The sequence below is a fragment of the Protopterus annectens genome, chromosome 7.part0, assembly GCF_019279795.1.
Source record: "Protopterus annectens isolate FY-2018-M chromosome 7.part0, PAN1.0, whole genome shotgun sequence".
NCBI classification, from domain to species: domain Eukaryota; kingdom Metazoa; phylum Chordata; order Ceratodontiformes; family Protopteridae; genus Protopterus; species Protopterus annectens.
This window is the reverse complement of record NC_056739.1, coordinates 1,086,556,024-1,086,577,234: the sequence shown is the minus strand read 5'-3', so window position 1 is coordinate 1,086,577,234 and position 21,211 is coordinate 1,086,556,024. Positions and strand designations below refer to the sequence as shown.

At 40.6% G+C, this 21,211-nt stretch overlaps 1 protein-coding gene across 13 annotated transcripts in view; it reads right to left on the bottom strand.

The window, feature by feature from the left end:
- Positions 1 to 21,211, bottom strand: part of NEO1 (neogenin 1) — a 2,116,015-nt gene that overhangs the window by 1,168,603 nt on the left and 926,201 nt on the right. The window lies entirely within an intron of this gene.

Below are 21,211 nucleotides of genomic sequence, written 5' to 3'. Positions count from 1 at the left end.
ATATATATATATATATAAACTATATATACATGCATCAATACAAACTTTACCTTCATCTACAAGCAAATACACCACATAGGTTGTAGAAGATAGAGAAGGAAAGATAAACTCCAGAATGAAAGGGGGATGGCAGGCGGGTAACCTGGACTGCAACAGTGAATACACTCAAACATCTACATTTATGGTAAGTGTACACAACTGTACTATGTTCTTGGTGTTTCACTGTTGCAGTCATTACATTTGGGTAGCATCCCTAAGCTATGGATGGGAGGCTGGAGCTAAACAGCATTAGGTGCGGCTATAAGGCCCTGCAGAACTGCAGTGGCAAAGCCTGCCCTGGACTTAGAGTAGAGAGGCAAATGATAATGCTTTGTAAAGGTGTGAACAGAACTCCAAGTAGCAGCCTCTAGAATGCCTTTGGTCATGGAAGAGGAGACTGCAACCGACGCAGGACCCAAGACTTTGGAATTCAGGCCGACTGAGGGCAACCTGCCAGCAGATTACCCAAATGTAATGACTGCAACAGTGAAACACGAAGAACATCTGAGTGCTCATAAAACAGTTGTAATGGCAGCAAATGGGAAATCAGTAGTAGTGAAAATTGAAATAGAAGGGAAAATAATAAAACAGGTTAACAGCTTTAAGTATCTGGGAGGGGTGGTTGAAAAGAAGGGAAGTCTGAATGAGGTCAAAGCTAGAATCAGAGGGGCTGCAGCCAACTGGCAGAGTGTCAGGGGTAGTGCATGACAGAAGAATGCCAAAGAAGCTGAAAAGTGAAGTGTATAAAAACAGTGGTGCAACCAGTACTACTGCATGGTAACAAAACCTGGGCAGTAAGAGCAGAGCAGATGAAGAAGCTACAGGTGATGGAAATGAAGTGCCTGAAAAAGGTGATAGGATGCACACTGTGGGACAGACGAAGAAATGAGGACATAAGAGCAGAAGCCAAAGTAGCTCCAATTGCAGAAAACGTCAAAGAGAACAGATTACAGTGGTTCAAGCACATATGTAGAAAAGCAGAAGACAATCTGGTAAAGATGATTTAGGAAAAAGGAGGAGGTGGTAAGAGGAAATGAGGGTGTCTAGCAAAGAGGTAGATAGATCATGTGAGAGAAGACATGCTTTAGTCAGGCATGAGTGTCGAAGATGGCAGGAGAGTGGCAATGAATAGGGAGAGATGGTGACAACACCCCTCCCCCATGTAGAAAATAGGGAAAAGGGAGTTGATTATGATGAATTTCTCAAATCTATGGTGGGTTCTGCTCTACAGGCTATTGAGGGCTCGTACCATCCTATACACCTGAGCTGCCTTGTATGGAAACAAAAGTGGGTCTACTGCAAGGTTTTAATGCAAATGCAGAAACAGTTACTGGACTGACCAAACCTATTTACCTTTTTAGAGACCAGAAGCTATGCATTAGCTTCCAGTGAGAAATTACTTAAAACACAATCAAAGGCCTTGATTATTGCAGAAATGGCTAACAGACATAGTTGCTGTGTGCCTAACAGTTAACTGCACCTTATGACATAGCACTCTACTCCAAACACACAATAAAATAATCCTTTATGACATTTAATGCATCCCCAAAGATGATATTCTATTGTGCTAACTTGAGGTGAGGTTATGTTGTTTACTTCTTCCACTGGGATTAATGACCTACCACTTGGTATTTCTTCACTCTTCTGATACATCCAGTGTTAATCCCCTCTATGGACCAAGGCTTCACACAGGGAGCACTTCAACAAACAACCTTCCCACCTGGGATAGGCATGCCCATACCTCCCTATTGGCATCTCGATGCCTGAGCCACTGATCAAACCCAGGTTACCTGGACCAAAGTTAGGGATTTACACCTCTCTACCACAGCATTGGCCATGGTTAGGTCCTTCCTATCTCAATATGAATCCATGCATCTACAAAGGAAACAGACCTGCTTATCTTTCTTCCTTTCCCATCACAGTCCTGAAGTAGAAAGGCCCAGGTGCTGGGACGTACAGAAGCACCAAGACAAACCACTGCAAATTACTCCAATAAGAAATTTTAAGTCAGATGCCTGCAAATCTGGAGTCAACAAAACAGTAGCTTTAGTTACCAAAACTACTTTTTCCTTAACACTATCCATACCATGCACATTTGTGGAAAAAAATAAAAAAGCTAAAGATTGGAACATTTCAGATAAAAGTGGGACGACCTGGGAAATGATGGGGTAAACCACACATTTCAGTCTCAAGGCATTTAAGACCTAGTTGGGACCGGTGGATGGTTTCCTAAGACATCAGCTCACACCTCTTGACCTCATACCACAAGAAATCTCAGCAAAGCCTAAAATAATGAGATCCAAAAATGGGGAGAGATGGTAAATAATGCTCTTTTTAAAAAGTTGCCAGAATAACATGACTTGTGTTGCTATGAATTTTCTGAAGGATATGAAGTCTAAAATTCAAACATGCGCCATTATTTAGTGACTTCAATCCTCAGTGATTTGTCAAAAAAAACACAAATTTTATGAGGTATGGACAAAAATATAAGGCAAAAATCTAAACACTGTGTGAAAATCTGGACGACTGAGAGCTATGCTTCAGCTGTCTTTCCAGGTCTGGTGGTAAGATCCTGCAGAGAAATGCATTCTTTAAGCTTTTTAGTCTTACTTTCCTTTCCTGTTTTTGTTTTTTGCGTTAACGACAATGCTTATGCTTTCTGCCAATTTATGAAGAGAGTCTAGTCTTAGAAATGGGTAATCCCACTGCCAGAGAGACACATGGTTTATAATGCAAAGGGAAACCCCTCGGGTTCCTCCTGGTTCACCTTAGTGAAGTTTTCATATTAAATACCTTATAATAATTACAGTTCTAAACACCATCATCCCCTTCCAAAAAAGTCAATTACAGTCCTTACGGAAAAGGGAGGGGAGTGCTGTCCCCCATAAGAACATTTGTTAGAAATCTTTTCCAGGAATATCATGAGACACCAGATAAATCTTAAAAAGTCAACATAAGTAGCCATAAAAACAGTTAATAGGCTCAATCACAGTAATGTATGAAAAAGAAAGCCAATGACTGCAAATTGTTCTATTTCATTAGCCAAGAAAGTGACTGATGGACTGCAAACTTACTCGTGACCGTCAAACTTCAAAGATAAAGAACTGAATATATACTTGAGGGTTTCACTCTCTTTTAGGGTCAGATTTCCTGCAAAAGTCATGGTGAAAATGTAACTTCACACATCATGGAAACACCAGACATTTTATTTATTTAGTACGTACATCTGGGCAACTTATCCCATTCATATTACAGACGCACTGCAGTAATGATCCTTGTGATGAACACAACTCATCTCTAAGGTAAAATACTTCTGTGATGGCAAAAAAATTTTACAGGATTACTACTACAAACGCAAATTCTGACATTTTGCTCCAACAATGAGATTTCGTTATCTCACTTCTTCTGCTTCACAAACAAAATATAACTGTTCCTTTTCACAGTACAAGTCGATCTTGCACTTTACATAAGAATTCACATCAAAAGCACTACAAGTTTCACAGAAATGAAACCTTTGCGAGTCTGCTTCACTGCAAGTAAGCCGTCTCATATTTCTGCTTTCAAGACCATACAAATCACACTCTGCCAGTAGCAACATATAATCTGTACCCACTCACCCCAAAGCATATGGCTAAATGCTTAATGCAAATGCTACTTAAGAAGAGAACGCTGGGATTTTACAAAACTGTTGAACATGCGCAATACTGAAGTAACAGGCAGCTGCAAGTGAGGCCGACTCCAGCTGTCAATCCTGACTTGTTAACATCAGCTTTTATTTTTACAAGTGCAAAGTTAGCAAGCTGGCATGAGTGCAAAAACATTTGCTCATGCCAGAAAAATATACATTTTGCCATCTGTTTGTGAAACATCTCATAAAGGGCAGATTGTACATTAACATTTCAGTATGGTCTGTAATAAAACCTGAAAGGTGCTATAGTTTTCTGTGAACAAATCTTCAAGCACTTACTTGATGCTAGTGTAGGAATAACAAAATACTGATAAGAATGCCAAACCACCTTGACAGCAGATCATTCAACATGCCAGACAAAAATGCAGTCTCAGTGCCTTAGCTAACTTTACATTCACCTCTGATACCAAAAGAACAGAAGTCTGTGGCCTATATTCCTTTACCAGCTGATCAGGTTCACCTACCAATGCTGACACCTCAGAAGTGCAGTATTATTAGGAAGCTGTTGCACTTCTGAGGTGCTCTCCTTTAAACATTAAACCAAGGTAACAGCTGTTTGAGGCAGCTGCACCTTAGGGGGCTAGTAAAGATCTAATGGCATTTATCAAAAAATTTAACTCAATGAGAGAAGATAAATTTCTCTGTGTGTTGTGTGTATAACCTTCCCTGTCTCGGCAGATACTTCTGCGGGTTTCCCCTGAAAATAAGGCCCAGGGTACCAACCTATTCAACAAGTAAATAAGAACACACCCCGGGGTGGGAGGTTTGGGTAAGAATATGCCTTTTTCCCTGCGTTGGTGTGTTGTCTATTCTTTATATATGGACTGGGCTAGTTATTTTGCTGTGTGGACATTCTTAAGTTTTTTTCTCTCCCCTCGCACTTCTCTATTTAATGCGTTTGTTCTGTTGGCTTTGGCAAATTATCACAAATGTATACCTTTCCTCACTTTCACTCTCAAAATTTCCCTCTACCCACTCCCCATTACCCTTGCTCCTACTTTAAACTACATCAGCCTTTCTCTTAAAAAAATAAAAACAATCTTGGTATACTTTTTCAATATACTTCAAAACATTTCCTATAGCAATATATACTTAATAAAATTAACTTTTTTATATACACAAATGTTTGCTCTTTCTTCACGCTGTTACCCATTGATGTGATGTTAACTATATTTATAAGCCAAATGATCACATTTTCATGCTGTGATTTTTAAGTTTGACTGTAACCGAAGTGAATCTCCAGCCTGCTGCATTGACTGTATGTATATACCCAATTATCTATGTATTACTGGTTTTTCATTTCATATGCTGCTTGATCTTTCTGTACACTTAACTTTCAAGGAGCCTGTCTCCCTGGGCCTCTGATGAAAAAAGTCAGTTCTGCCCAGTCCGACTTTCCATGTCAACAAATACTCTCTTGAAATTTTTACATGGGTATAAGGATTTTTATTTATTTATTTATTTATTTTTAAGAGTGTGCACGTGTGTGTGTGTGTGTGAGGGGGGGGTTTTTAAGGCTCCCTTTTCACTTTGCTAGCTGTGTTTTGTGGCTAACATTGGTGCTGCGGTAGCATTGTCGCCTCACAGTAAGATGTTGTCCTGTTAGATTCTCAGCTAGAGCGTCTTCTGTGTGGCGACATGAGTGAATGGACGTACCTTCGTTGCAGGTTGTGCGTCAGAGCTGGCAACTCGGCATGTAAAAATCTACTGCCAATCATTAGCGGACCGGAGTTCCACTGTGGTGACCCCTAACTGGGAAAAGCCAAAAGACACAACATTGAGTATGATTTCAGATTTGTTTTGATTTATGTTAGGGAGTACAGTTTTTAGAACAGAGTTTTGGTTTAATGGTTAGATAAGAATATTTTTCGTACAGGGTGGGTTGTTGCCAACATGGATTATGTTAGTCTTAGTACTGAATTCTATGTTTAATGGCTAATGATAGCTCGTACTTACTGGGTACGATATAACTTGGTGTTTGCGATAGTTACCGTGTAGTACCTTACTGCAAGATTTTAATTTAATGTTCTGCTTCCCAGGTCAAAAGGACCTTGAGGCCTGTCCACTACCTGGTTAACAAATGAATAATAAACAGTGCTGCTTGTGAATAGCTTAATCAATCAGGCACAGCCTGATGAAGATGTACATAGAGATGCACATAAATTATTGATAGTCATACTACGTATACAAATATTCAGGACTACAGGCAGGACATGTATGAGGCATACATCTTACCCATTTATGTTGGACATTGTTAGAAGTATGTGGCTGTAAGCACAATTTTTTATTCTATCAGATTGTCAGAAAAGGCTTTAGACCTATGACCAAATGGTTTATCTATTTGTTAACTCACTGTAACAATACCATTAAGGCTTCTCTCTACTTGTAATGGGAACTTAACCACAAAGTACCTCACATTGTGGACATTTACACCACTTAGTGCTTAAGCAATTCAAAACTTTTTTCTCTTGCCCAGTACAAATAAATTTCTTTAATGGCATACTTATTCATGACATATTCAGATGGCACTTTGAAATACACTGAATCGTACCAAATAAATCTCAGAAAAGTTTGCTTATCCTCTGGAACAGTCATATGTATTACTGCTCTGAAAGCAATCAGCTTCAAGTCTTTAACAGTTGGTTACTCTGATTTTACGCATACTTTTACTTACTATAAGATTTTTCTTTCTTAACCTTTTCAAGGTTTCCTCCATTATGACCACATGCCATCATATTACAAAAAATATTACCACCACCCTCACACCCTTTGATCAACTACAAAATCAGCTGTCTGAAACAATTCAGGTGTTGGTAAAAGATGAAACATAAGTCTAAGAAACCTGCATCTCCCGCAGGCAAATTAGAAGTATGCTGCTTAAAACTTTCCTCATCAAGCTTAATTTTCCAAATCCTTGATAAACATCAAGTATGCAAAAGTACTAGCTACTGTCACAGCAGAAACAGCTTCTTTAAACTGTATAAAGAGAAAAAATGTTCATCTTTTTTCCTACTCACCCTTTTAGTGGCCTCAGTTTAACTCTTGAATCATGCCCACACGTTCCATTATGCTTAAACTTTTTCTCAGTTGTACTCATTAAGATTACTGAAACTTTCCTTGAGGATGTATTACTGGTAAGAATGCAAATTATCTGACTATAATGAACTCCTAACAAACCAGCTATATCAGTAAATACATATTCATATTTTAGAAAAATTATTCTGTACATTTACACTTTGAACTACATTATACAAAGCTCCTGACAAGTCAGTCAAACTCAGTCTAAAGGGCACATCTACCACTTCAGGCATATTTGCTGTTCAGATGCAACTGCCTTCTGAGCCAATTGTTCTACATGGTGCCCTACATTAGTAAGCAATGTACAGAATATGAGTTTGCTACGTTTCAGACTCGATGCTTCAAATATGACTGGATATCAAATTACACTATAAACTAGCTTTAGTTTAAACATTATGGTACCAAAGTGGCTGAAAAACACTGGAACATGAGCCACAATTTATATCACATGGAATCACCCAATACCAACAGTTCAAAAGACAGATGCTAGAAAACTGGATATAGTGATCCAAGAAAAGAAGACAAAAGTAGCACTGATCATTGAAATCGCCACAACTAGTGACTACAATGTCTTGCGCACAGAGAGATACAAAGTCATAAAATACCTTGATCTGCAAGCAGAAACTAGACCCATGTGGAAGGAGGATACTCGGACAGTTCCAATAGTAGTAGGAGCAACTGGTCTTATAAAAAATAATTTACAATCGTATTTAGATATGTTACCAATTCATGTAACAACATACGAATTGCAGGAGGAGTCACTGCTGGGCACATTGCGGGTGCTGCAAAGAGCACTTTTAGCTAACATCAAAGACTGAAACAATACTAATTTCATGAACTTTAATCGTACTTTGAGTTAGGAATGGGGTCCATTCCCATCATGGCATTAGAAACCCAAAAGACTTGGAGAAATTAAAAACTAGTGCATTGTCTACACACTATACTTTGAGCATTAATTTGTAGTTCTCTACCGGTTGCTTTGCTGCAAATTCTCTGCATGACCTTCTTGAACATTGCTATGTGCACACTCTTAGTATGCAGGATGTCTTCAAACAAATAATTTTCAGGACTCTCTTCCAATATGGGCATTTTTTTTATTTAATTTTTACACATTTTTCAAAAAAATTATTGTTTTTCCACAGTTTCTAAACACTATTAATTACTAAGCCCTTCTTTTTTGTGTTTACAATAATTTCTCGTACATAATTTATCTTGTGGTTCTCATTTCTTTCAAGTTTCAAATTATTTACAACTCGTTTCCTCTACTTCAAACAATCTTTGCATCTGAAGCAAAACTCAAGGGGCTTTTTCAGAAGTTGTGCAAGCTTCCCTATGCCTAACTACAGAAAACAAGGCACCCTGCTGAAACACCCTTCTTATGTCGCTCAGCAAAATACTTCCAAAAGTAGGGTCCTCCACTGCCCTCAGAGACAGACACACAAGATTTTGGCTCTTCCTCCCCAGAATCTAGAGAGCTATGGCCACAAGGAAAGACCTCACATATTGCTTGCCCAACTCAGGAGAGGACAGTATGTGGCACGGACATTTTTCTATGGGGTGATAGACTGAAGACAGAGATTCTAGCAAAGTACTTTAAATATACTCTTATGGAAAGTCCAAATAATGGCTGCAGTTCCTGTGACTTCCTGGATACTGAAGGAAGTCTGGAAGAATGCTGGGATTGATGAAGATCAGCTTGGGAAAACATTACAGATGAAAACAGCAGTGCTGATTGAAGGCTGCAAACATTATGACCTGCATTCGTGTGGCCATCACTGAATATTCCTGCAATGCTAGGGTAACCAGACAACTTCCTCATGTTCATGGAAGGACTTGTATCCAGTACCCTCATACTTAGAAGGGTAGAGCACTGGGGTTTCTGAAGGCGGAAAAGGGCACCAGAAAAAGCATATAGTTACCTGTCCAAGATGCCTGCTTGCACTCTTAAGGGGGAAGAAAGCAATGCTCTGAAAACTAATCCTTCTAGCCTGAGTAGATATTCTGGGTAACACCAATGCCTATAATTGTAGTCTAACTGTAGGCACACTACTGAATGGAAAATAGCAGTGGGAAATCCCCCTAAGATATGCTGAGTAAAAGGGGGAGAGGTAGAAGATACTCCGTACAAAACTTGTGTCGGACGCTAACAACTGTATATCTGGCAAATGTACAAAATGGCTGATCCATAGAACATCAGTCACCTTGTACAGTCACACACACCTGCTAGACCAGCTAAAAAAAATGAATGCCCTGGAAGACTTCTGCAAGACTATGAAAATGGAAAGGTCTGGCACTTGCATTTTGGAATCCTTTATTTGGTAGGTCAGTTTTGGCATTAGACAAAGTAAGCAATATGTGCCAACTTAAGACTGCAATCTGCTTAACATAGGAAAACAGTTTAGTGGACAGCACTTAGAGAAACAAATCAAGCAAGAAAACAAAGAAGAGTAGAGGAAGTGGGAAAGCTTTATCCAATGTTTAATTACCTGCCTTAACAAAACACTAGGAAAGTACTGAACAAAAAAATGGCAAAACCACTTACTTCTACTGCCACCAGCAAGTATTCTGAAGGTATCTGGTAAGGAAAAGTTGGCTACCTGCTCTGTTACAAGATGGTCACAAGTGACAGCCTCTCCTTCCTACAAGAAACATGCATTCACGATTCCTGGAATCCCACCAATACTACAGATGCATTCACAGGTCATCTCACTGCCTACCAGTGGCATACACTCACTATGACGCATGGGTTATGCCTGCTATCTCACTGCCTACCGCAGGCATGTACTCACTATGATGCATGGGTTATGCCTGCCATCTCACTACCTAGCAGAGTCATGCACTCACTATGATGCATGGGTTATGCCTACCATTCCACTACCTATGAATTGTGTAGTTACTATACACAATCTCCTGGCATCTCATGAAAACAGACAGAAGTCATTACTAGAAAATGTGCTTTATGACCATCCTAGACTATGGGCTTTCTTTATTCAAACCACTCATCCATTAAATGAAAAGTACAGTTTTGTACCTACCATAAATGTAGATGTTCGAAGATCCACATTGCTGCAGTCCTTACATATGGGTAGTCCGCTGTCCTCGGTCGGCCCGAATACCAAAGTATTAGGCTGACGTCGGTCAAGGCGCTTAGAACTGACATCAGGACATCAGGGTACAAAAGCGCATGACCGACGTCATATCCTCAGTCTTTTCTTGCCCCAGATGTCAGAAAGCCCTAAAAGAAAGGCCAAAGCCAAAAAACAGCAAAGAACAACCAACCACCCCTGCACTAACAATAATTACAAAATTTACAAAATTTACAACCCAAACCACTCAACCACCTCAAACTACAGAGGGGAAGGAGGGAGGGTAAATTGGACTGCAGCAATGTGGATCTTCGAACATCTACATTTATGGTAGGTACAAAACTGTACTATGTTCTTCATCTCACATTGCTGCAGTCCTTACATATGGGTAGAATCCCAAAGCAGAGATAAGGGAGGATGGCAAAACTATAAAGCATTAGGAGCTGCCAAAATGCCCTGTAAAATTGCAGTGGCAAATCCAGCCCTAGACTTAGAGTAAAGTGGAAGGTGGTAATGCTTAGAGAAAGTATGCACTGAACTCCAAGTAGCTGCCTCCAAAATATCTTTAGTAGCCACCCCCCTTAAAAAAGCTGTAGAAGTGGCAGTAGCCCTAGTGGAATGAGGCCTGATCCCAGCTGGAATCTCCTTACCATGATGGGAGTAACAGAAAGCAATACAGAAACCAATCCATTTGGAAACAGTTTGTTTTGAAACAGGTTTGCCCTGAGAACCCAAAGCAAATGAAACAAAACTGCTGAGACTGCCTGAATCCTTTAGTTCTGCTTAAATAATATCGCAACTGTCTGTGAATATCCAAAGTGTGCAAAATCTTTTCCCCTTTATTTTGGGGGTTTGCATAAAAAGTAGGCAAATGAATAGTTTGGTTTAAAGCCACACTAGAAACCACTTTAGGCATAAAGGAAGGGTTGGTACGCAAAGATACCCTATCCTTGTGGAAAATTAAGAAAGGCTCAACCGCCATAAGGGCCTGTAATTCAGAAACCCTTCTTGCAGAGGTAATGGCCAACAAAAAAGCAGTCTTCCATGATAAATATTTCAACTCGGCCGTAGCTGCAGGCTCAAAAGGTTGTAGAGTGAGTTTCTCCAACACAAAATTGAGATCCCAAGCAGGAGTAGGAGCTCTACGTGGGGGTCTTATATTCTTTGCCCCTCTAAGGAATTGCTTAAACAAAGGATGAGAAAATAATGGTGGATCACAGTCATAATGAGCAGAAATTGCTGCAGCATGAATCTTTATAGAGGAGAAGGACAAACCCTTGTCCAATAACTCAGTAAGGTATTGAAGAGCAACACTTAAATTAGGTTTAGAAACATCAAAGTCCTTTGCTGTACTCCAAATTAAAAATCTCTTCCATTTATCTGCGTAAACTTTCCTTGTACTAGGCCTTCTGGCCTCCAAAATAACATTCAAAACTTGTTGTGAAAGTTGAGACCCTCCAGAGTTTAAAACAGAATATGCCAGGCTGTTAGATGCAGAGACTGGAGTTTGACATTGAGTAAGTGACTGTTCTCCTGAGACAGCAGGTGAGGAATCGAAGGCAAAGGCCATGGAGGCTCCCGTACCAGACTTCTCAGTAATGGGTACCAGTGCTGTCGAGGCCAATCCGGAGCTATTAAAATCATGGTTGGCTTGTCCTGTCTGACCTTCAGGAGTACCTTTGGGAGGAGAGGCAGTGGTGGAAAGGCATATACGTGAAGATTGCTCCAATTGAATGAGAGAGCATCCACTTTCCAAGCTGCGGGATGAAACCTTTTTGTGCAAAACTTTGGCAACTGGTGATTTAGTGGAGAAGCGAACAGATCTATGTCTGGAGTTCCCCATAACACTGTCAATTTTTGAAATACATGAGGATCCAATTTCCACTCGTGGGGATCCATTATTTGTCTGCTCAACACATCTGCTAAGGAGTTCTGTGCTCCTGGCAGAAACCTTGCCTGAAGATTTAGCTGTAAACTGAGAGCAGTCTCCCACAAAATCATTGCTTGTCTGCATAAAGGGTAAGAATGTGTTCCCCCTTGCTTGTTGATGTACCACATGACAGTTGTGTTGTCTGTTTGAATCAACACCTGCCCTGGAAGAAGTAAATCCTTGAAAGCTATCAATGCAAATTGGACTGCTAACATCTCCTTCAAGTTGATATGTAAATGCTGAAGTCTGGCAGGCCACGTGTCTTGTACCCATTTTCCATTTAGATGAGCTCCCCAAGCTTTGTCTGAGGCATCTGTCGTTAGAATCTGATTCGCCTCTGGTCGGGTCACAGAGAGTCCCTTGTTTAGGTGACATTCCTGAGCCCACCACAAAAATTCCTTTTGAATGCAAGGTATTATCTGAATGACAGTGTCCAAATCTTGGCAGTGTTGTGTCCATACATTTTTGAGATACCATTGTAGCTTCCTCATATGCAGTTTGGCATTGGGAAGTACCAGAATACAAGATGCCATGAACCCCAAGGCTTGAAGGACTGTCCTTGCAGTCAGCCTGGACTGACGAGACAATTGAAGGAAGTAAAGAGAAAGATTCTTTTGTTTGTCCGGGGTCAAAAAGGCCATCTGGGATGCTGTATTCAGTCTCACACCCAGAAAGCACATGTCCTGAGAGGGTACTAGACTGGACTTTATTTCGTTCACAGAATACCCTAGGCATCTTAACACTGCCATCACATACTGTAGATGGTGAAGAAGTTCGTCCTTTCCTTGAGCCAGAATCAGGCAATCGTCCAAATAAGGATAGATTTGTATTCCTCTTAGCCTGAAGAAAGCTATCACTGGAGCCAGCACTTTTGTGAACACTCTGGGCGCAGTAGATAAGCCAAAGGGCAATGCAGAGAACTGATAATGAAAAGTCCCAGCCAGCAGATACTTCCTGCAACTGGGCCTGATAGGAACATGAAGGTAAGCCTCCTTGAGATCCAGAGTCACCATCCAGTGATCTTTGCCCAGCAGAGGTAAAAGCTGTTGCAACGTCAACATTTTGAACTTGGGAATGTCCAGATATGTGTTGAGGATAGATAAATCCAAAATTGGTCTCCACGTGTTCCCTTTCTTTGGTACTAGAAACAGGCGAGAATAAAATCCTAGGCCCACTTCCGACAGAGGGACCGGTTGTACAGCTCCTATTTGAAGAAGCAGAGAAATCTGTTTTTGAGCCTCTAATCTTTGCTGAGGAGGAACGTCTGGCATGCCTTTGAAAGGAGGCAAAGTATGGAAATAAAACTTGTAACCTTGGTGTATGATGTCCAGTACCCATTTGTCCTGGGTAATTAAAAGCCAATTTTCCTTGAAGAGTGCCAACCTTCCTCCCAAAGGTGCTGCCAGGCAAGAAGGATCTGGCAGCGGAAATAGTAGGTCATTGGGCCTGTTTACGAAAGGACTGGCCCCTGCCCTCACTCGAAGATTGTGCAGGAGAACTCCATGTTCTAGGTCTGAAGGAACTCTGAGCTCTGCCCCTACCACGTCTAGATCTACCCCTAGACTGAGAATCAGAAGGATACATCCACCCCTTAGCAGGCCAATTCCTACTAAACTTCGGAGGCTGAACCTGCAAAAAATCTTTAACAGTCTGCATAGACTTAGCCTTTTCTTCCATTTTCTTCAAAACTGACTCCACAGGTGGACCAAACAAAACTTCAGACTGTAAAGGAGCATCCAAAATCCTTGTCTTAACATGGTCAGACAAATTCTGATCCTTAAGCCAGGCGTGCCTGCAAAGAACTGAACCCGTGGCAGCCACCCTAGAAGAGGCCTGCACAGCATCAAAACCACACTGTAAAGAATGCTTACCCACCTGTGCAGAGACATGCACCAAATCTTGCAATTCTTTACACTCAATGCCTTCTGCCAGAGCATCCACCTTAGATTTCAATTGAGAAAGAAGAAAATTCTGATATTTCAACATATGAAACTGGCAATTAAAAGCCCTCATTGCTAAGGTAGAAGAAGTATAAACCTTCTTTCCCCATCTATCCAAAGCTCTGGCCTCTTTATCCAGAGGAACAGGATTCTTTACAACAGAGGCCTTGACACCCTTAGGTCCCTGGCTAATGGTTTCTGGGTCCGCCCTAGGACTCTTGTAGAGATATTTATGAGCCTCAGGAACCCTGTAATACCTATCCGGTTTAACTGGCGCAGGAGGTAGAGAATCAGGATTAAGAGAAGCCTCTGAAAACACATCTTGCACAACATCCAGAACAGGGGGTATAGCTAAGGGCCTATGTTGAGGTAACAGCAAAAATTCCCTAAGCCTTTTCCGTGAATCAGAGAAGTCCTGACCTTCCCACTTAAAATGTTCCCTCATAGAATGGAGTGTCTCAGAAAAAGAAAAATCCTCTGGAGGGGAAGCAGAAGGTGTAGAATCTTCTGCATCAGAATCAGAATAAGGGGTAAACTCCTGCAAATCCTCAGCTGAAGACTCTGAATCATCTGAAGCCTGTTCAAAACTTTCCATCTCAGGCTCCACCCTAGGTCTCTTATCAGGAAGGGGCATAGAACCTCTAATCAGAGTAATCAAATCTTCTGCCATTTTAAGCATATGCTTCTTGGGCACAGAGCCTGCAGAACTAGGACTGACACCAACAGAAGCTAAACCTGACTTGCCCCTGGAAGAAGCCTTGGAAACAGAAGGAGAAGGCCTAACCACCCTGGGAAGGGAGGGGAGTACAGCAACCTGAGAAGCCCCCTCAGCCTGACCTGCCTCCTGAGAGGCCACATTCTGCAAAATCAAAGTCTCCCCCTGAGACTCCAAAGAAGCCTCCGTCGGAACCACCGGTTCCACTGAAGCCTCTAAAGAACCGGCGTCCGGAACGGACGACTCATCTTGCCTGGGTTTAACCGCTTTGTCTTTGCGCTTGCGGGCGTCGGAGTATCCGACGGCATATTATAATTGCACCGCTTCCCGAAGACCAACCTAGCACAATCTAACCTTCGCTTAATAGTGCGTTTATTAAACCTAGCACAGCGACACCTGACTACGCCGTGCTCAGGCCCCAAACAAGGAATGCACAAAGAATGGTAATCCCTATGCGGTATCTGTTTCCCACAAGAAATACAATTATTCACTTTTTCTGACATCCGGTAATACACTGAGGCAAGAAAACAAAATATTCCCAACGGGGTACTTAGCCAACTTGGATTCGGTCTGAAACTCCGAACTCGAAAAATTTCAGAACGCCGAACGGCACTTGCAACGCTGCTTCTGCATCGGACCATGCGGCAAAAAAGACTGAGGATATGACGTCGGTCATGCGCTTTTGTACCCTGACGTCCTGATGTCAGTTCTAAGCGCCTTGACCGACGTCAGCCTAATACTTTGGTATTCGGGCCGACCGAGGACAGCGGACTACCCATATGTAAGGACTGCAGCAATGTGAGATGAAGAACATCAGAATTTAAGGTCTTCAGAACAAAACCTGCCATATTATGGCTAATTTAACTCGCCCTGAACACCACTGCATCACTACTTCAACTGTAGTACTGATTACTTACAATGAACTTAGCTCCAGCTTTATTAATATATACTTATGTCTTAACTGTTCCATACTGCACTATCCCATTAAAGGCATTCGCTGTGCACATTCCTTTTGATTTTCACTCTTCCAACACCAAATTTTTCATATACATTCTCTCAATATAAAAGTTAGCAGCTGTGCACATGAATAAAAAAAGCTAACTACTGTCATTGTTTAAAGACCTTTACTAAATTATCACTTGTGACCCAGGCAAATTTACATTTATACAAAAGTAATCAAACTGTATTAAAGTAACATTAGCAAACGTTTTCCTTCACATATATTGCTATATATCATATAACCTAAGCAACATTACATAAATTATTCAGTTCCTGCCCCCTGTTTTAAACATTTTTATTAAACCATCACTTATGACATAAGCAATCACAAACCACAATGACAATCCTAGTTGCAAGCATTTTACATCACAAACGATACTGACACTCTCCCAGTTGCAAACATCACTTATAATGTACCCAATCATTTTCAGTCAAACATTACACAGCTCATTTAAGTCCTACATTCTTTTAAACCTCATTCCTCCCCTGCATGCATGGTTTCCCACAGTTCCCATTTTTCCTATTCCTTTCTAAAGATCTCATTTCCATTTGTTTTATCTCTGTTACTATATGCACTACTTCTAGTACAGTTGGTTTAGATTTTGATTTCCATTTTCTAGTAATTGCTTTTTCTTTTTTTGGCAGCCACCACAATTAGACACAGCAAGGCCTTACTATGCCTAGGTAATTCTGATCCTGCATCATAGCTCAGAAAAATCTTCCTCGTCACACCAATCCATTCACTCAGCATCTCCAGCAGTGCATCCCGCAGGAAATCTAAGTCCACCAACCTACCGTACTCCAAGTAAATATGTTCCAAAATACCTCTTTCTTCCCCAACACACCTCCAACATTTGCTGTCTACCTGAAGAAAAATTCTCTTTGGTCTCCTTGGGGTATAAAACTATCTATACAAACATTTCCAAGCAAAAATCCTAAATATTCTTGCCTTTATTTTATTCACTAATTCCTCACAATTTCAACAATTTAAGTGCAATTTATTTCCAACTATATTACATCCATTTTTATAATTAACGATTATCTACTCATGATGTTGTACTACTGAACTATGTAAGCTTTCTATGCTGTCACTTCTGTTTTAGTTTTCAAATTGTATATGACTTCAGAGCTGAAAGCAGGCCCTTTACATTTTCAGTAAACAGCTAAAGTGTAAAATAAATAAACAAATAAGTGCAACTACTACTTACTTCTACCCCAAGCAGATAAGCAGCTGACCATGTTACTGTAACTGTCAACATCATTCCAGGGAAAGAAGGACTACAATGTAAAGTTGACTTTAGACATTAATGGACATGCTACTGCTTATGCAAAGTTTGCATCCATTAGTCTGTTGTCGAATTCACAAGATTTCCCTCCAATATCACTACAGACTAAAGTACAATTATGTGGGCATATCTTACTACAAAAGTTTACAAAGCTTTTATTAAGAAATGCCTCATATTAAATAGGTCGCTCAGCTGTAAAACGCATTGTACTGTCAGTGGCTCACAGGTAGCATGTATGCCACTGGTGCCTTAAGCTCAGAAGGCTTTTGGTTCTATTCCCACACCATATGCTTGGACTCGTTTTTCAATACTGACACTGCAGTGCAGCATAAGGGAGGTGCTGCACTCCTGAAGTTACTGTCCTTCACATGACACATTAAACTGAGGCCCCATCTAAGTTAAAGCGGATAACATATACATACTAAATCTTGAGCAACTGATAATACTTTTTCAATCTTACTCACAAACACTGGCTAATCTACAATGTATGTACTGTACCTGTGTACTATGTATGTATTCTACCTACGTTCCAAAGTTCAGCCGTACACCACAAATCTATTACTTACCTTTATTTTTTAAATTAATATTTTTTTGATTGTTCTGTCCACTGTAACTGTTTGTGCCGCATACCACTGTAAAAACACGTCTCTTGTAATTTGTGTGTATACTGATCATGTCTAAATAACTAAAATGTGTCTAATTTTTCTTTGTGGAGCTTTGCTCCCCGGGCCTCTGCTGAAAAAGGGCCTTTTCGGCTCAGTCAGACACCCCCAGTTAACAAATGTAAAATAAATAAATAAAATAAATCTACTTGAGTTGATGGCAGCTCAGGTGGATGTAAAAGATCGCAGGACACGAGTAGCGGAACTTTCCTACAGTTCTGGTCAAATTTCCCCAAGTCATTATTAAGAAAGACCACTAGTTACTAACCTGATCAATACAGGATAAATTAAGTAGACCACCTTCACCCACTAGAATTCAGTTGTGTTTCTCAAATCCATCCATCCACAACCCCTTTTCCCATTTTTACACATGGTGTCAGGGTGTCACTTCAACAATGAAAATCATCTAGAGCCAAGGTTCACACTGCCGGGTGGTTGTTTCTTAAATGCTCTCCAGAACTCCATCATTCTGTCATATACCTAATATTTCCTGTAAGAAACAAGTCTGTACATCCAAGCACTCGCTGTCTGGGCACCCGTGCACGCGCGCGCACACACACACACAAAATACTCAACTCCTGGGCATGTCTATTTACTAAATTATCTGGAAAAGTCAGTTCTGCGAAAAGAGACCAGAAGGTTCGGTTCCGGAGTGCCATCTCTGAACAGGAACTTTGCTGCAGTGATGCTCCTCATGGGCCAGCACATGGCCCCCTTAATATTTAATTTCTATATAACTATGCTACCAGTTAGTTGTGAAGGATGGAATAGAAAATTTGCCGGCTGGGAACACTTGTCAGCAATCAAAATTCTGTTGCCAAAATGCAAGGTCATATAGATTTTGATGCACATTTTTAAATGGCGTAATGAAATTGCATTTTCCATATGTAGTAAAAGACTATTACCCAAGGGTGAAACTCCTAAGCACGTGTAACAAACCTACAGTCTGATGCAAATCTTCAGTCAGGAAATGTGATGTACTTCTTCAGTTGCTAAAGCATTCAATCATCTGAAAATTGACCAACGCGCTGATGACAGTGTGAAAACAGAGTACAGCAGAATTATTCTGAACAGATTAAACAGTCTACCTCATGAAAGTCTGCAGAAGCTGTCAGGCACACACAAACGTAATAGCAGCAGTAGCCGATATGCTCTATGATGCAAGACTGAGGAAGCTGAGTTTGTATTTGGCTGCCTACAGGGGCATTGAGAGGCAACTTTTGCATGGCATAGCTACTCAGTAAAGCATTACAAACTTTCAGTTATATTTACAAATAACCCAGTTTCAACCAGACCTGTGGAGTCTTCTTTTGATGCAGCAGCATATAGTACGTGTCAAATACACTTTTCTGGCAGAAAAATTCAGCTATAGAAGTTACCAACTAAAAAGGTACAGAGTTTTGAAATATTTTTAAAGCCTTCTTGAATGACTAGAGAGTTCAATGGCAGTACAAGAGAGGGCCACCAAGTATCCGGGTCGTTTATGGTAACTGCTGTAACCTACGGTTCCATTTATGAATCCTATTTCAGCATGTTTTGTCACTTTTACAGCTACGTGCTTACTTAACCTTATGGAGAAAAAAAGAGGAAAAAAAATTCCAAAATACAGCCAAATACTGTCCTTGGAGCAGAAGTTGCTCTAATATACCCTTCTGCAGCAAGACATGCAAAGAAAAGCTTAATAACTGTAGGAAACCAAAGAAAACTATTGTAACCTCTGGACAGTAAATCTTAAAATGTTACTAAACTAAGACGTTATGACTACTTAAACACTATGGCAGACAGCCAAAAAACAGCTGGAAGCAAGCCAAGTAATATGCATAAACATGCTGATGGTGAGCGAGGGTCAGCACAATCAAAAATGCATTAGGTAATGATAACTCAATGTAAGCAGTGAAGGGCAAACATGATAAAGCAAGCCGTAAACAGCATGTCCTCATTCCAGTAGCAGTAAGGGAATTCACAGTACAAGGCAGCATCCATCTTAGTAATGGATGATGGGAAGGTGCAGAAGGTTAACAATTTACTTCTTGGCTTGGACTTGGCAGAGACAAATAATGTACTACAGTGACGAGCATTAACAACACACTATAAACGTATTGCAGTTATTTTTAGCCTGCACTGAAACAGATGCAGCAGTTACACAACAAAGGCTATTCCAATGATCTAGACAGGACAGGCACTTTAAAAACCAACATTTTTTTTTTTCACACACCAAGAGTAACTTTTGTCTGGAACCAACATGTATTTATATCACACAATCTGCACACATACTCGTATGCCAGAATCTGATCTGTCCAGTGAGTCACACAGAATCTGCACGATCTTCAACCCTTTTTAGCCTGATGAAAGCAAATGTTATTAAATTCAAACACCTCTTGATTTAACCTACCCTGGAAAAATAAACTTCTCAGTAACTAATAAGAGTTCTGCAAACCAGAACATGAGCGACTGCATAAACCCCTGTGTCCTTTCTGTTTGGAATAACTCCCTTCACGTCTCCTTGGCATGATCTTATGTACCAATATAATATTCTTCATCTCATTGGGTGTCAAGAACTGCTTTAGCTCATCTAACACTTCAGTCATATTGCTTCCCTTCCATCCCACAGAACTTCTGAGCAGCTTTTCTTTGGACTCCTTTCAGCAGTCTAATACAAACGTCCTTACGTAGTCTTCAGAACCCAAGCAACACAAAATGACAAAAAACACTGAACCAACTGCTGGAATCCAAACAGAAAATGACCAGAACCAGTTCACATCTGTTTTATTACAGGAATTAAGACCATTCATGTGTATGTAACATACACTTCTTCAGAAATTCTAAAGTGTATGTTATATACACATGAAAGCACTTAATTCCTGTAATAAAATTTTTGTGAACTGGTTCTGATCGTTTTCTGTTTGGATTCCAGCAGTTGGTTCAGTAGTCTTCAGAACCACAAGCAGTACTCAAGGTATGGTCTGACTAAGGCCTGAAAGAGTGGAAACATTATTTCTTCTTGAAGCAGACTCATCATTCTATCTGCCACTGCCCTCTGACCTCTCAGTCTGCTGCAGGTGTCCCAATCTAGGTGTAACTATCATTTGCAAATCATTTTCTTGCTCTGTTCCCTACAATTAATACTTCACATCAGGGCTGTCACGGCTTAAGTGCAGCACTTCACAACTGTTTGCACAGACCCTTAACTGCTTACTTTTTCAACCTTTGCTAGACACACTTACTCCTACTTCCAGCTATGCTGTTTTACAGCTTCCATGAGAAACCTACCAACTTCCATCCATGCACAACCCTTATCCCTTTTCCCATTTTTTTTCACATGGGGTCGGGGTGGCATTTCAACAATGACAATCCAGAGCCAAGGTTAACATTGCCAGGTGCTAACCCTGCCAAACAGCAACCCACCAACTTCCCTCACCTGTAATTGCTGTAAACCTCCCTCACCCTTAGATATGATGAAAGGAGGTTCTACCTTCCAGGCAAATTCAGCCTCACAGATGGTCTGAACATTCCATGTGATGTTTCCAAGCCATAATGGCCTCCAAATAGGAAGCACCAGATCGCCCAGGAAAAGCAATGTCTGAGAGCTGCATAAGCGCTTCAGTGGAGTCATCTGTCTTAGACCACAGCAGAGAGTTAATATGTCCAGGAATAGTCACTTACCTCTTTAGTAAAGTTCTTCCTTTTTGATCTCTGATGGGGGCTCCTCTGCTAGGGATTCAGATGACAGAGTCACTCACGGCAAATCACTGAGGCATACTTGTTCTCTACAATAAAATTTAAATAAG